At 48.4% G+C, this 13,530-nt stretch overlaps 1 protein-coding gene across 5 annotated transcripts in view; it reads right to left on the reverse strand.

Moving 5' to 3' along the window:
- Positions 1-13,530, reverse strand: part of ST6GALNAC2 (ST6 N-acetylgalactosaminide alpha-2,6-sialyltransferase 2) — a 199,569-nt gene that overhangs the window by 151,418 nt on the left and 34,621 nt on the right. The gene's annotated exons all lie outside the window — the stretch shown is intronic.

Genomic DNA, 13,530 nt, shown 5'->3' on the forward strand with positions numbered 1-13,530 from the left:
ATAGAACGGTCGTCACCCAGAGAAGGCTTACTTTGTGGCGCACTCTTTTTTATTATTAAATTCGTAAATATTGTAAGATTAAAACTTAACATTTATTAAGATTATTAAGATAAAGTGGTCAAAAATAGGACACAAACAAAACAGGTCGGTCAAAATTGACTTTTGGTGACACAAAATCATTACATGGCTTGTACGTGGTTAATATTCCTTATATTGTACTAATAAAGTCTCCAAATAGATAAATTTAAAACATAGCCACGTACCTGCTAATATGACAAATATACAATCAAAAAATAATGATAATCATTTCATAGTGTAGATAGCTCATCATTGACCTCATAGTAAGAATAACCCATCCAAAGGTTACTTCTAACATATAATGATGAGAAAAATGTGAAACAAAAAGTGAAATATTAATTAAATAATTTTACGGGTAGCTAAAGGTTCCAAGAGATCTCTCTTAATAAATGATTGGATCTCATTCCGAAAGCATATACCCGGTTAGCGGCAATTCCAGATATGCGAGGTAACTGCCTTAGGCTGCTTCATTATAACAATAACCTCAATGATAATGGCACCTTCTTCATTTCTCACCCTCTACTAAGTACACAAATCCAAAAGCAACTTTGCATATTCTTATTTATTAAATTCTCAATTATACTTTTTAAATTATTAATCATACATATTAAATTACTGACACTTCCCATGTTTCAGCTGCATGCTTTGCTTGAGAAATAATTACAAATGTGATCCTTGTCACCTGAGTTACACTTTCCATGTTTGTGCATAGGCATGCTCTCTTTTGCATAATGCAGCCATACTCAGGTACATGTCAGCACATGTCGTGTTTCTGGACCTGCATGCCTCACAAGTAAATTGTGATTTTTGTTATTATCATATTTGACAACAATTTCTTGTTTGCAAAAAAACCAAAACCTAACAGCATAGGTTTATATACAGCTTTTTGTTCTAGTCACCTTTGTTATAGTTAGACATTGCAGTACAGCACATTACCCCTGATACTATCTTGGCAAACCTTGACGCACTACAGGGTAAATTTACTAAGATGGGAGTTCAATTTAAGATGGGATGTTGCCTATAGCAACCAATCAGAATCTACTTCTCATTTATATAGCACCTTCTAGAAGATAATACCTGGAATCAGGCTGGTTGCTATAGGCAACATCCCATTTTAAATAGAACTCCCATCTTAGTAAATTACCCCTATAAGTCCCACCATCTCAAGTCCTCTGAATCTGAATACAACATACTTTTTGAATAAAAAAAATCCTACTCGATAAATATTAAATTGTAAAACTATTTATTAATGTAATTTCTCCCCAAAAATCATATGGAAAAGGTAGTTTTCACATGAGGTAATTCTGATGACCCTAAAACAGGAAATGTCAGACAATCTCCAGTTATAAGCAAACTCATGACCCCATACATCAGCGATGGACTGCAGCAATCCCCCGTTCCCGCGAAAGTCAGTCATATTAAACATCCCGACTGATCCCGACTGTTTTCAGTCGTGATGGGGGAATTGAGCAGTTTTAACATGGTTAATTTCTCCTATCCCCTGATGAGGCGCTTCCGGCGGGTCAGGGCATTGGCATATCTATAGTGGGTGCAGTGTGTGCGGTAAACAGGGGCCACTGGGTCCAGGGGACCTCACACCGCACACCCACGGAGTCCCGCGTCTGTGGTGTAGCAGCAGTACAAATCACGGGGAAATCAGCGCCTGTGATTTGCACATGGGCAGTAGGTAAGTCACTGGAAGCGAGGGGAAGGCGTCCAAACATTCCCCATCAGGTTTCATGCTCTCTTGCCCCGGTCATAGAAAATGTTGGAACCAGCAGTTCGGTCCTTTACTGCACAACTCTTACCAAAGACAGCCTCTTGCCTCAGTCACTATTTCAGTGAGCATTTTTTTCTTGTTAAATACTTCAAGAGGCAGTGAAAATAATAAGATTTTACTCACCGGTAAATCTATTTCTCGTAGTCCGTAGTGGATGCTGGGAACTCCGAAAGGACCATGGGGAATAGCGGCTCCGCAGGAGTCTGGGCACAACTAAAAGAAAGCTTTTAGACTACCTGGTGTGCACTGGCTCCTCCCACTATGACCCTCCTCCAAGCCTCAGTTAGGATACTGTGCCCGGAAGAGCTGACACAATAAGGAAGGATTTTGAATCCCGGGTAAGACTCATACCAGCCACACCAATCACACCGTATAACTCGTGATACCATATCCAGTTAACAGTATGAAACATAACTGAGCCTCTCAACAGATGGCTCATAACAATAACCCTTTAGTGAACAATAACTATGTACAATTATTGCAGACAATCCGCACTTGGGATGGGCGCCCAGCATCCACTACGGACTACGAGAAATAGATTTACCGGTGAGTAAAATCTTATTTTCTCTAACGTCCTAGTGGATGCTGGGAACTCCGAAAGGACCATGGGGATTATACCAAAGCTCCCAAAAGGGCGGGAGAGTGCGGATGACTCTGCAGCACCGAATGAGAGAACTCAAGGTCCTCCTGAGCCAGGGTATCAAATTTGTAGAATTTTGCAAACGTGTTTGCCCCTGACCAAGTAGCAGCTCGGCAAAGTTGTAAAGCCGAGACCCCTCGGGCAGCCGCCCAAGATGAGCCCACCTTCCTTGTAGAATGGGCTTTAACTGATTTAGGATGCGGCAGTCCAGCCGCAGAATGCGCCAGCTGAATTGTGCTACAAATCCAGCGAGCAATAGTCTGCTTAGAAGCAGGAGCACCCAGTTTGTTGGGTGCATACAGGATAAATAGCGAGTCAGTTTTCCTGACTCCAGCCGTCCTGGAACATAAATTTTCAAGGCCCTGACTACGTCCAGTAACTTGGAATCCTCCAAGTCGCTAGTAGCCGCAGGCACTACAATAGGTTGGTTCAAGTGAAAAGCAGATACCACCTTAGGGAGAAACTGGGGACGAGTCCTCAATTCTGCCCTATCCATATGGAAAATCAGATAAGGGCTTTTAAATGACAAAGCCGCCAATTCTGATACACGCCTGGCCGAAGCCAAGGCCAATAACATGACCACTTTCCACGTGAGATATTTTAGATCCACGGTCTTTAGTGGCTCAAACCAATGTGATTTTAGGAAATTCAACACCACGTTGAGATCCCAGGGTGCCACTGGAGGCACAAAAGGGGGCTGAATATGCAGCACTCCTTTTACAAATGTCTGAACTTCAGGTAGTGAAGCTAGTTCTTTTTGGAAGAAAATCGACAGAGCCGATATCTGTACCTTAATGGAGCCTAATTTTAGGCCCATAGTCACTCTTGCCTGTAGAAAGTGCAGAAATCGACCCAGCTGAAATTCCTCTGTTGGGGCCTTATTGGCCTCACACCAAGCAACATATTTCCGCCATATGCGGTGATAATGTTTTACAGTTACATCTTTCCTGGCTTTAATCAGCGTAGGAATTATATCCTCCGGAATGCCCTTTTCCTTTAGGATCCGGCGTTCAACCGCCATGCCGTCAAACGCAGCCGCGGTAAGTCTTGGAACAGACAGGGCCCCTGCTGCAGCAGGTCCTGTCTGAGCGGCAGAGGCCATGGGTCCTCTGAGATCATCTCTTGAAGTTCCGGGTACCACGCTCTTCTTGGCCAATCCGGAACCACGAGTATTGTCCTTTCTCCTCGTTTTCTTATTATTCTCAGTACCTTTGGTATGAGAGGCAGAGGAGGGAACACATAAACTGACTGGTACACCCACGGTGTCACTAGAGCGTCCACCGCTATCGCCTGAGGGTCCCTTGACCTGGCGCATTATCTCTCTAGTTTTTTGTTTAGGCGGGACGCCATCATGTCCACCTGTGGCCGTTCCCAACGATTTACAATCAGTGTGAAGACTTCTGGATGAAGTCCCCACTCTCCCGGGTGGAGGTCGTGCCTGCTGAGGAAGTCTGCTTCCCAGTTGTCCACTCCCGGAATGAACACTGCTGACAGTGCTAGCACGTGATTTTCCGCCCATCGGAGAATCCTTGTGGCTTCTGCCATTGCCGTCCTGCTTCTTGTGCCGCCCTGTCGGTTTACATGGGCGACCGCCGTGATGTTGTCTGACTGGATCAGTACCGGCTGGTGTAGAAGAAAGGGTTTTGCCTGACTTAGGGCATTGTAAATGGCCCTTAGTTCTAGAATATTTATGTGTAGGGAAGTCTCCTGACTCGACCATAGTCCTTGGAAGTTTCTTCCCTGTGTGACTGCCCCCCAGCCTCGAAGGCTGGCATCCGTGGTCACCAGGACCCAGTCCTGTATGCCGAATCTGCGGCCCTCTAGAAGATGAGCACTCTGCAGCCACCACAGCAGAGACACCCTGGTTCTTGGAGACAGGGTTATTAGCCGATGCATCTGAAGATGCGATCCGGACCATTGGTCCAACAGGTCCCACTGAAAGATTCTGGCATGGAACCTGCCGAAAGGAATTGCTTCGTAAGAAGCCACCATCTTTCCCAGGACTCGCGTGCAGTGATGCACCGACACCTGTTTTGGTTTCAGGAGGTCTCTGACTAGAGATGACAGCTCCTTGGCTTTCTCCTCCGGGAGAAACACTTTTTTCTGGACTGTGTCCAGAATCATTCCCAGGAACAGTAGACGTGTCGTCGGAACCAGCTGTGACTTTGGAATATTCAGAATCCAACCGTGCTGGTGTAGCACCTCCTGAGATAGTGCTACTCCTACCAACAACTGCTCCCTGGAACTCGCCTTTATTAGGAGATCGTCCAAGTACGGGATAATTAAAACTCCCTTTTTTCGAAGGAGTATCATCATTTCCGCCATTACCTTGGTAAACACCCTCGGTGCCGTGGACAGTCCAAACGGCAGCGTCTGGAATTGGTAATGGCAATTCTGTACCGCAAATCTGAGGTATTCCTGGTGAGGATGATAAATGGGGACATGCAGGTAAGCATCCTTGATGTCCAGGGATACCATGTAATCCCCCTCGTCCAGGCTTGCAATAACCGCCCTGAGCGATTCCATCTTGAACTTGAATTTTTTTATGTATGTGTTCAAGGATTTCAAATTTAAAATGGGTCTCACCGAACCGTCCGGTTTCGGTACCACAAACAGTGTGGAATAGTAACCCCGTCCTTGTTGAAGTAGGGGCACCTTGACTATCACCTGCTGGGAATACAGCTTGTGAATTGCCTCTAGCACAGCCTCCCTGCCCGAGGGAGTTGTTGGCAAGGCAGATTTGAGGAAACGGCGGGGGGGGAGACGCCTCGAATTCCAGCTTGTACCTCTGAGATACTACTTGAAAGATCCAGGGATCCACCTGTGAGCGAGCCCACTGATCGCTGAAATTTTTGAGGCGGCCCCCCACCGTACCTGGCTCCGCCTGTGGAGCCCCACCGTCATGCGGCGGACTTGGAAGAAGCGGGGGAGGACTTTTGCTCCTGGGAACCTGCTGTTTGTTGCAGCCTTTTTCCCCTACCTCTGCCTCTGGACAGAAAAGACCCGCCTTTTCCTCGCCTGTTTTTCTGGGTCCGAAAGGCTGTGAGGGAACATGGGGTAAAAATGCTGACTTCCCAGCTGTTGCTGTGGAAACTAGGTCCGAGAGCCATCCCCGAATAACTCCTCACCCTTATAAGGCAAAACTTCCATGTGCCTTTTGGAATCTGCATCCCCTGTCCACTGCCGAGTCCATAAGCCTCTCCTAGCAGAAATGGACAATGCACTTATTTTAGATGCCAGCCGGCAGATCTCCCTCTGTGCATCTCTCATGTATAAGACTGAGTCTTTTATATGCTCTATGGTTAGCAGAATAGTGTCCCTGTCTAGGAGTCGACACTTGCACGTAATTCCTTCCATAAAACCATCCACTCAGGTGTCTGCCCCGCAGGGGGTGACATCACTTCTATAGGCATCTGCTCCGCCTCCACATAATTTTCCTCATCAAACATGTCGACACAGCCGTACCGACACACCGGGAATGCTCTAACAGAGGATAGGACCCCACAGAAGCCCTTTGGGGAGACAGAGAGAGAGTATGCCAGCACACACCAGAGCGCTATATAATGCAGGGACTAACTGAATTATGTCCCCTATAGCTGCTATAATATTTACTGCGCCTAAATTTAGTGCCCCCCCTCTCTTTTTTGCCCTTTTCTGTAGTGTAGACTGCAGGGGAGAGCCAGGGAGCTTCCTTCCAGCGGAGCTGTGAGGGAGAAATGGCGCCAGTGTGCTGAGGGAGATAGCTCCGCCCCTTTTTCGCTGACTTTTCTCCCGCTTTTTTAAGGATTCTGGCAGGGGTAATTATCACACTCTGGGGCTATATATAATCACAATATATAGCCTCTGGGGCTATATATTGTGATTGTTTTGCCAGCCAAGGTGTTTTTATTGCTGCTCAGGGCGCCCCCCCCCCCCCCCCCCCCCAGCGCCCTGCACCCTCAGTGACCGGAGTGTAAAGTGTGTATGAGGAGCAATGGCGCACAGCTGCAGTGCTGTGCGCTACCTTGGTGAAGACAGAAGTCTTCATGCCGCCGATTTTCCGGACTTCTTCTTGCTTCTGGTTCTGTAAGGGGGACGGCGGCGCGGCTCCGGGAACGAACACCAAGGCCAGTTCCATGCGGTCGATCCCTCTGGAGCTAATGGTGTCCAGTAGCCTAAGAAGCCCAAGCTAGCTGCAAGCAGGTAGGTTCGCTTCTTCTCCCCTTAGTCCCTCGTTGCAGTGAGCCTGTTGCCAGCAGGTCTCACTGTAAAATAAAAAACCTAAAATATACTTTCTTTCTAAGAGCTCAGGAGAGCCCCTAGTGTGCATCCAGCTCGGCCGGGCACAAAAATCTAACTGAGGCTTGGAGGAGGGTCACAGTGGGAGGAGCCAGTGCACACCAGGTAGTCTAAAAGCTTTCTTTTAGTTGTGCCCAGACTCCTGCGGAGCCGCTATTCCCCATGGTCCTTTCGGAGTTCCCAGCATCCACTAGGACGTTAGAGAAAAAGGATTCTTTTTGGTGCCCCTCTGTGATAAATGTCCATTAGAACTGAACGGTAAGAACTGTGCTTAGTATGCAGACAAAGAAGAATGTTAAGCTCCATACACACTAGATGAGAAAGTAAAAGATCTCGCTCAGAAGGGCCAATCTGTGCGAGATCTTTTACAATCTCGTCCAGTGTGTACACTCAATGTTGTTAACGATCCCCTTCCTCGTATGAACATGTACAGACAAGGGATGTCCTAGTTAACGACAGCTGCAGCATGGACATTATTCCCCCTGCTGCCTCCCCCCCGCCATCGCTTCCCTTCCCGCCGGAAACGGCAAATGTGTATGCACATGCCAATGCCGGCACCCTGCCGGGTCCTCGCCGTCGCCAATATTGGCGTCGGCGGGGATCGTCTAGTGTGTACTGGGCTTTATTGTGCAGCTGGCTAATATTGAAAAAAAAAAAGGATACATTTGTAAACCTAGGACTGTCCCAGGAAACTAGAGGCAGACTGAAACTATGGGCAACAGGCACGACAGCAGTCACCATTTGAGACTTGAGACATGTATGCAAACTAGGAATGCTTCTGTGCACATTAATAAGCATGAAACGTGTGGAAAAAAACTGGGGTCCACAACATGCAACTTTGCTCAAAAATAGAATCTGGTAAACCTTTTACATACATATAAATGGAATAATAAGATTTTACTTACCGGTAAATCTATTTCTCGTAGTCCGTAGTGGATGCTGGGGACTCCGTAAGGACCATGGGGAATAGACGGGCTCCGCAGGAGACAGGGCACTTTAAGAAAGAATTTGGATACTGGTGTGCTCTGGCTCCTCCCTCTATGTCCCTCCTCCAGACCTCAGTTAGAGAAACTGTGCCCGGAAGAGCTGACAGTACAAGGAAAGGATTTTGGAATCCAGGGCAAGACTCATACCAGCCACACCAATCACACCGTATAACTTGTGATAAACTTACCCAGTTAACAGTATGAACAACAGAGCATCAGATCAACCCTGATGCAACCAAACATAACCCTTATTTAAGCAATAACTATATACAAGTATTGCAGAAGAAGTCCGCACTTGGGACGGGAGCCCAGCATCCACTACGGACTACGAGAAATAGATTAACCGGTAAGTAAAATCTTATTTTCTCTAACGTCCTAGTGGATGCTGGGGACTCCGTAAGGACCATGGGGATTATACCAAAGCTCCCAAACGGGCGGGAGAGTGCGGATGACTCTGCAGCACCGAATGAGCAAACACAAGGTCCTCCTCAGCCAGGGTAACAAACTTGTAAAACTTTGCAAATGTGTTCGAACCTGACCAAGTAGCCGCTCGGCAAAGCTGTAATGCCGAGACCCCTCGGGCAGCCGCCCAAGAAGAGCCCACCTTCCTTGTGGAGTGGGCTTTTACTGACTTTGGAAGCGGCAATCCAGCCGCAGAATGAGCCTGCTGAATCGTGTTACAGATCCAGCGAGCAATAGTTTGCTTTGAAGCAGGAGCACCCAGCTTGTTGGGTGCATACAGGATAAACAGTGACTCAGTTTTCCTGACTCTAGCCGTTCTGGCTACATAAACCTTCAAAGCCCTGACCACATCTAGCAACTCGGAATCCTCCAAGTCACGAGTAGCCACAGGCACCACAATAGGTTGGTTCATATGAAAGGATGACACCACTTTTGGCAGAAATTGTTGACGGGTCCGTAATTCTGCCCTGTCCATATGGAAAACCAGATAGGGGCTTTTATGTGACAAAGCCGCTAATTCTGACACACACCTAGCTGAAGCCAAGGCTAATAGCATGACCACCTTCCACGTGAGAAATTTTAACTCCACGGTTTTGAGTGGCTCAAACCAGTGTGACTTCAGGAAACTCAACACCACGTTAAGATCCCAAGGTGCCACTGGAGGCACAAAAGGAGGCTGAATATGCAGCACTCCCTTTACAAACGTCTGAACTTCAGGTAGAGAAGTCAACTCCTTTTGAAAGAAAATGGATAGGGCCGAAATCTGGACCTCAATGGACCCAATTTTAGGCCCAAATTCACTGCTGACCGTAGGGAGTGAAGGAAACGGCCCAGCTGGAATTCCTCCGTAGGGGCATTCCTGGCCTCACACCAAGCAACATATTTTCGCCATATACGGTGATAATGTTGAGCTGTCACGTCCTTCCTAGCCTTTATCAGCGTAGGAATGACCTCATCCGGAATGCCTTTCTCTGCTAGGATCCGGCGTTCAACCGCCATGCCGTCAAACGCAGCCGCGGTAAGTCTTGGAACAGACAGGGCCCCTGTTGCAACAAGTCCTGTCTTAGAGGAAGAGGCCACGGCCCTTCGTGACCAATCTGGAACAATTAGTATCGTTCTCACTCCTCTTTTTCTTATTATTCTCAGCACCTTGGGTATGAGAGGAAGAGGAGGAAATACATAGACCGACTGGAACACCCACGGTGTCACCAGGGCGTCTACAGCTATCGCCTGAGGGTCTCTTGACCTGGCGCAATACCTCTGTAGTTTTTTGTTGAGGCGTGATGCCCTCATCTGTGCGAAGATTTCCTGATGAAGTCTCCACTCTCCCGGATGGAGGTCGTGTCTGCTGAGGAAGTCTGCTTCCCAGTTGTCCACTCCCGGGATGAACACTGCTGACAGTGCGCTTACGTGATTTTCCGCCCAGCGAAGAATTCTGGTGGCTTACGCCATCGCTACCCTGCTCCTTGTGCCGCCTTGTCGGTTTACATGAGCCACTGCGGTGATGGTGTCTGACTGAATCAGAACCGGTTGGTCGCGAAGCAGGGTCTCCGCTTGACGTAGGGCGTTGTATACGGCCCTTAGTTCCAGTATGTTGATGTGAAGGCAAGTCTCCTGACTTGACCACAGACCTTGGAAATTTCTTCCCTGTGTGACTGCTCCCCACCCTCGGAGGCTTGCATCCGTGGTCACCAGGACCCAGTCCTGAATGCCGAATCTGCGGCCCTCGAGAAGGTGAACATTCTGCAGCCACCACAGGAGAGACACCCTGGCCCTGGGGGATAGGGTGATTAACCGATGCATCTGAAGATGTGATCCGGACCACTTGTCCAGTAAGTCCCATTGAAAGGTCCTCGCATGGAACCTGCCGAAGGGAATGGCCTCGTATGATGCCACCATCCTTCCCAGGACTCGAGTGCAGTGATGCACTGACACCTGTTTTGGTTTTAAGAGGTTCCTGACCAGTGTCATGAGCTCCTGAGCTCTCTCTATCGGGAGATAAACCCTTTTCTGGTCTGTGTCTAGAATCATGCCTAGGAAAGGCAGACGAGCCGTAGGAACCAACTGCGACTTTGGAATATTTAGAACCCAGCCCTGTTGCCGTTACACTTCCAGAGAAAGTGCTACGCTGATCAGCAACTGCTCTCTTGATCCCGCTTTTATGAGGAGATCGTCCAATTATGGGATAATTGCGACCCCTTGCTTCCGCAGGAGTACCATCATTTCCGCCATTACCTTGGTAAATATTCTCGGTGCCGTGGAGAGACCAAACGGCAACGTCTCAATCCTGTACCACAAATCTGAGGTACGCCTGATGAGGTGGATAAATGGGGACATGAAGGTATGCATCCTTTATGTCCAGAGACACCATAAAATCCCCCCCTTCCAGGCTTGCGACGACCGCTCTCAGCGATTCCATCTTGAACTTGAACCTTTTCAAGTATATGTTCAGGGATTTTAAATTCAATATGGGTCTGACCGAACCGTCCGGTTTCAGGACTACAACATGGTCGAATAATAACCCCCTCCTTGTTGAAGGAGGGGAACCTTGACCACCACCTGTGGAAGATACAATTTGTGAATTGCAGTTAACACTATTTCCCTCTCGTGGGGGGAAGCCGGCAGGGCCGTCGGTTAGGGGGCATCTCCTCGAAGTCCAGCTTGTATCCCTGAGACACAATATCTATTGCCCAGGGATCCAACAGGGAGTGAACCCACTTGTGGCTGAAATTTCGAAGACGTGCCCCCACCGGGCCTAGCTCCGCCTGTGGAGCCCCAGCAACATGCGGTGGATTTTGTAGAGGCCGGGGAGGACTTCTGTTCCTGGGAACTAGCTGTGTTGTGCAGCTTCTTTCCTCTGCCCCTGCCTCTGGCAAGAAAGGACGCACCTCGGACTTTCTTGTTTCTTTGTGATCGAAAGGACTGCATTTTATAATGTCGTGCTTTCCTAGGCTGTGCAGGAATATAAGGCAAAATATCAGAATTACCAGCTATAGCTGTGGAGACCAGGTCCGAGATCCCTTCTCCACACAATCCTCAGCCTTGTAAGGTAAACCTTCCATATGTCTCTTAAGTCGGCATCACCTGTCCATTGCATGTTCCACAGGACACGTCAAGCAGAAATCGACATAGCGTTGACTCTAGAACCCAGTAGACTAATGCCTCTTTGGGCATGTTTTATATATATATCTAAGACAGCATCTTTTATATATATATATATATCTATATATATACATATATATATACATACTAGGGTCTCAATCTCTGCTGATAAGGTATCTGTCCACGCTGCTACAGCGCTATAAAGCCATGCCGACACAATCGCCGGTCTGAGTAGTGTACCAGAAAGTGTGTAAATGGACTTCAAAGTACTTTTACTGCATGCATCTGCAGGATCCCTGAGGATAGCTGTTAAGTCAGCGCTACCTTTTGGGCAAACGTGACACCCTAGGGGAAGATTCCCATCGTATCCTGGCCCTAGTAGGGAAAGGATACTCCCTGAGAATTCTTTGTGGGAAACTGCAGTCTCTTGTCTGGAGATTCCCGCTCTTTTTCTTCATGAGAGAAGGGAAATTTACCTCAGCTTTCTTCCCCTTAAACATGTGTACCCTTGTGTCAGGGACAGATGAGTCATCAGTGATATGCAAAACATTTTTTTATTACAATAATCATATATTGAATACTTTCCTGCCATTTTGGCTGTAACTTTGCATTATCGTAGTCGACACTGGAGTCAGACTCCGTGTCGATATCAGTGTCTATTATTTTGGATAGTGATCATTGAGAGACTCTGAATGTCTCTGCGACATAGGGACAGACATGGGTAGATTCCCTGTCTGTTGTCTAATCTTTTGTGCAATAAATTTACCTCAGCACTTAATTTCACATATCCAAACAGGTGTCGGCGTTGTCGACGGAGACACCACTCACACACACATTTGCTCCATCACCTCCTTAGGGGAGCCTTTTACCTCAGACATGTCGACACACACGTACCCACACACCACACACTCAGGGAATGCTCATCTGAAGACAATTCCCCCACAAGGCCCTTTGGAGAGACAGAGAGAGAGTATGCCAGCACACACCCCAGCGCTATAAACCCAGGAATAACACAGTAACTTAATGTTAACCCAGTAGCTGCTGTTTATATTGATTTTTGCGCCTAATTATGTGCCCCCCCTCTCTTTTTACCCTTTTCTACCGTGTATCTGCAGGGGAGAGCCTGGGGAGCTTCCTCTCAGCGGAGCTGTGGAGGAAAAAATGGCGCAGGTGAGTGCTGAGGAATAAGCCCCGCCCCCTCGACGGCGGGCTTCTGTCCCGCTTAAATATACATTTTCTTGGCGGGGGCTCATACATATATACAGTGCCCAACTGTATATATGTGTACTTTTGCCAAAAGAGGTCCATATGCTGCCCAGGGCTCCCCCCCCTGCGCCCTGCACCCTTACAGTGACCGGAGTATGTGAGGTGTGTGGGAGCAATGGCGCACAGCTGCAGTGCTGTGCGTTACCTCAGTGAAGAACGGAGTCTTCTGCCGCCGATTTTGAAGTCTTCTTGCTTCTCATACTCACCCGGCTTCTGTCTTCCGGCTCTGCGAGGGGGACGGCGGCGCGGCTCTGGGATCGGACGACGAGGGTGAGATCCTGCGTACGATCCCTCTGGAGCTAATGGTGTCCAGTAGCCTTAAGGCCCGTACACACTGGTCGATGTATCGGCCGTTCTCTTGAACGGCCGATACATCGCGGGACCGTCGGCCAGTGTGTACGGGCGATACGTCTGTGAACTCCGTCGTTCACAGACGTATCGCGTCGGCCGCGCAGCACAGCCGACAGCCAATATATCTAACGATATATTGGCGCGTCGCTGTGTGTGTACGGGGCGGTCGTCCGACCGCCCGTACACATGCTGCGGCGGCCGGCGGTGATTGACAGGTGAACTGGGCGGGCGCGAGCGGCCGCCCGCCCAGTTCATGACGTCAGTCCCCCGACGGATCGGGCTGTGTGTATGCACAGCACACTGCCCGATCCGTACATAGATATATCTGCAGATCAATTGATCTGCAGATATATCTAATAGTGTGTACCCACCTTAAGAAGCAGGACCTAGCTTCAGAGAGTAGGGCTGCTTCTCTCCCCTCTGTCCCACGATGCAGGGAGTCTGTTGCCAGCAGAGCTCCCTGAAAATAAAAAACCTAACAAAATACTTTCTCACAGCAAGCGCAGGAGAGCTCACTGAACAGCACCCAGCTCGTCCGGGCACAGATTCAAATGAGGTCTGGAGGAGGGACATAGAGGGAGGAGCCA

The sequence above is a fragment of the Pseudophryne corroboree genome, chromosome 3 (assembly GCF_028390025.1).
Source record: "Pseudophryne corroboree isolate aPseCor3 chromosome 3, aPseCor3.hap2, whole genome shotgun sequence".
Taxonomy (NCBI): Eukaryota; Metazoa; Chordata; class Amphibia; order Anura; family Myobatrachidae; genus Pseudophryne; species Pseudophryne corroboree.